Raw genomic sequence first — 4067 nt, forward strand, 5'->3', positions numbered from 1 at the left:
CACAGATGAGGGCGTGTCACAGAGAGAGGCCATGTCACAGAGGAGGGTGCATCACAGAGGGCATGTCACAAAGAGAGGGTGTGTGAGGGATGGGGAAGAGGAGAGGGAAGGGCAGACGGAAAAGGTGCAGAATGACAAACCGCTAGGCCCAGTGACCCGCCTCAGTGGTCCTCTCCAGCACCCTGTGCGGTCTTGGCATGTCTTCTCCATGGCCGTCCTGTCGATGAACATCACCAAGAGGGCCGCAGAGGTTTCCCAGAGGGCTCGCAATGCCCTGACCTGCCCAGATGCTGCACCCCACACCGTCCCTTCCTGGCACAGCTAGGTTCTCTTCTCTTCTTTCTATAAATTTTGTGAACACAACACTGAAGTTTTAGAACTTCCCTTGGGTCATGGAAATGATAATGCCCAACTCAGGATTTGAACCCCAGGCTCCGTGATTCCAGAGCTCATTCATTTAACCATCAGAGTGTAGGGCCTCCTCCTCATAGAAATTATGTGTTACCACTAAAAAATAATAATACGTAGGGTATTTAGCACCAGGGCACATCTATAATGAGCATATGCGCTGGCTTACTAGGAGCAATTATTTCATTCAACTCAAGTTCACCTTCGTCCACACTGGGCTACTGTACACTACTCAGGCGTGGGGAAGGAACCACCAATTGTCAGTGTTGCAGCAGTGGGTATTTCTCTATTATTTGATTCTTGCTGCACACTTTTTTTGGACTTGTTTGAAGGATTCATATATGTAAGGATATTTTAGATAAAATTTTATCGATCCTGGAAGGTATTTTACAATGAGTGAGGAGGCGAAGATGACAGCAGCAATGAGAGATTGATTACATTAGGGTGATAAATTATATCAGTAAATTAAGGATAATGGGTGTCAGCTTTCTTATCATTGGAAAAAGGAGTTTATTATATAGAGAGGGGGAAGCAGACTTGGTCCAGTGGTTAGGGCGTCCGTCTGCCACATGGGAGGTCCGCGGTTCAAACCCCAGGCCTCCTTGACCCATGTGGACCTGGCCCATGCACAGCGCTGATGGGTACAAGGAGTGCCCTGCCACGCAGGAGTGTCCCCCATGTAGGGGAGCCCCACATGCAAGGAGTGCACCCCGTAATGAGAGCTGCCAGAGCAAAAGAAAGTGCAGCCTGCCTGGAAATGGGGCCACACACATGGAGAGCTGACACAACGAGATGATGCAATAAAAAGAAACGTAGATCCCTGTGCTGCTGACAACAGAAACGGACATAAAGAACACACAGCAAATGGACACAGAGAGCAGACAACTGGGGCAGGGTGGGGGGAGGGGAGAGAAATAAAAATAATAATATAGAGAGAAAGAAACTAGGATAAAGCCTGTGGTAATGAATTGGATTGTGTATGTACAAGTTCACGCACCTAAGGCATGATATTCTTAGCAAATGATGCTTTGAAAAAAAAAGTATAAAAGTTGTCTTTACAGAATTATCTACATTAATAAGTGTCACTTTCCATATTGACTCAAATCCTTTGAGGAGTGTTCCTAAAATATTAGAGTATTCCAAGGTCTATTCTCTATAGCATAACAGGCTGTATTCTTCTTAAGACAGAGCCATATCCATCTTGTTAACCACTGGATTCACCTATATATAGACGAGTGCCTGGCACAAACTATGAGATTAGATGAATGTTAATAGGAATATTTAATATATACCATATGTATTCTCTAAACATGTCAAGTATGATACTAAAATCTAATAAATTATAGTTATAATTTTATGCAAAATATAAATATATATTGAAATACATAGTGTAAGTTTTATATAAATAATATTGAGTGCCTAGTATATGGTAGGCCCTGCATTAGGTGATTCTGTTTCATCCTATTTATTCCTTACAAAAATGAGATGTTTTTGTTATTTTATGCCCATTTTAGAGAGGAGAAAACTACAGCTTAAGAGTTGTGAATTGACGCAAATTTCCCGGACTTCATTCCAGTGGCGTATTTTCCAAGTTGGACATACAGCACCATGGTGTGTGCTGTGGGAAATAAGTGAATGACTGCTACAAAACCTCCTGGATCATTAAGTTTACTTTAAGTATTGTTTTACAAAAGCAATATTATAGTATAAACCATAAAACTTGTTCGAAATTTTCAAAAGCATATAAGAAACATTAAAGAAATTTAAAGTCCACTGCTTATTATGTCAACTGTCCATATATTTGCTTAAGGTACGTGTGTATTAGGCAAGAACTGAACTCAGCTACATTAAAGGGAAAACTGAAATACCAGTGCTTTATTTAAGGGAGGGTTTTATTGTGATGTCTGGAGCTTGACAGTCTCATGCTGGCAATGAGGCCCCACGATGTCACTGGGAGCCCAACTCCCTCTATCACTGGGCTCAGCAAGCCCCATCTCGGGCTGGTCACTTCATGGTCACAAGCTGTCTGCTATTCTGCCTCCACTACTGCATCTGTGTTCTAGACGTAGAGTACTAGTGGAAAAGGACAAAAGTTTAAGGCACAAGCCAACCAAGTTTGTCCCCTTTTAAATGATTTCTTGGAAGTACAAACTAAAATCTTCCTCTTCAACTCCTTAGCTAGAATTGTTTCATGTGGGAAACTATAGCTGCGAGGTAGGTTGGAAAAAATAGTTTTTAGCTGGCCAATTGCCACACCCAAACAAATTGTGATTGTGATTGTAAGGAAGTGGGTGAAAATGTTGCCCTGATAATAATCTGAATGCAAGTGGTGGCTAGAATAGGGCTTTGTCATGCTTTGGAGACAAGTCTATTGCTCATCATTGAATGTCTGCCCTAAGAATTAAGCCTCCTGCAAATGGAGTATGCTTTATTCTACAGATTTGGTAAGGATTGTTCTAATTCTTAACAATACAGTCCGTGAGGATAGTCCTATCCCTTTCAGAATCTACTGACTGCTGCTGGAACTTGCAAGCAGATCATTGATTTAAGACTCCGTAACTTGAGCTGAAGCTTTGCGTCTCTGAAATGAGGAAAGATACTCAAGCTAGGAATGTTCCATTCTCTGCTGATCCTGTGAGTGGTCTCCGCTTTTTATTATTTACAGTGAAAATTGTTCTCTTAATTTCTGAGAATTTGGCTCAAATCATTTAACTGTGGAGAGGCTTTAAAAACCTGAATCATGAAATAAAATGTAGTATATACATACAATGTAAGAAGGAATACAATACTAACACATGGGATAACATGGATGAATCTTGAGGACCTTATGTTGAGTGAAGCAAGCCAGGCATTGTAGGACAAATACTACAGGACCTCTCTGTTATGAATTAAGCAAATCAAGCTGTCTCACAGAGCTAGAGACTGGAAGATAGGCTTACAGGAAATAGAGGGGGCGAGGAAGGTGGTGAACGAATACCCACACATATGATAAAGTGGAGGTAAGTAGTTGTGCAGTGAGGGGATGACAGGAGTATACCATGTCAGCTGGCCCTACTTTGGAGTTTGCGTTTCTGTGTGATGGAGCTGGACTGAGATGTGATCTTTGTTCAAAAGTCTCTCCTGTTACTTTTACCGGATCTGTAGTTGGTGCTGGGGTTTAGTGTATACCCAGGGGACCTGAATCTCTGGACTAACCATGTGATAGCCAGGCCCTGAGCCTCAACAGACTTGCAACTCCTACACTCTGGTTGATTGGACTTACCCCACTCAGCTAACATGGAAGTGAAGAAGGTCAACCCCCACACCAGGGAGCCAAGAGTGCCTACAACTGCAAGCAGGAGAATTGCATCCAGCATCCATGTGGAATCTAAGCCCCATCTTGATATAGATATGGAGTGGACACAACCATTCCAGGGTCACAGGATGGAGGAATAGAGTATGGATTAGAGCGGACTTACTGATATTCTATTCATGAAGTATTGTGATTAGTAATTGAAGAAAATGTGGCATTGGTGTGGTGAAAGTTGCCATGGCGGCTGCTGGGGGTAGGGAGTGTGAGGAAGAGATGTGATGTGGGGGCATTTTTGGGGGTTGGAGTTGTGCTGGGTGGTGCTGCAGGGACAGTTACTGGACATTGTGTGTCCTCCCATGGCCTACTG

The sequence above is a fragment of the Dasypus novemcinctus genome, chromosome 12 (genome assembly GCF_030445035.2).
Source record: "Dasypus novemcinctus isolate mDasNov1 chromosome 12, mDasNov1.1.hap2, whole genome shotgun sequence".
NCBI lineage: Eukaryota > Metazoa > Chordata > Mammalia > Cingulata > Dasypodidae > Dasypus > Dasypus novemcinctus.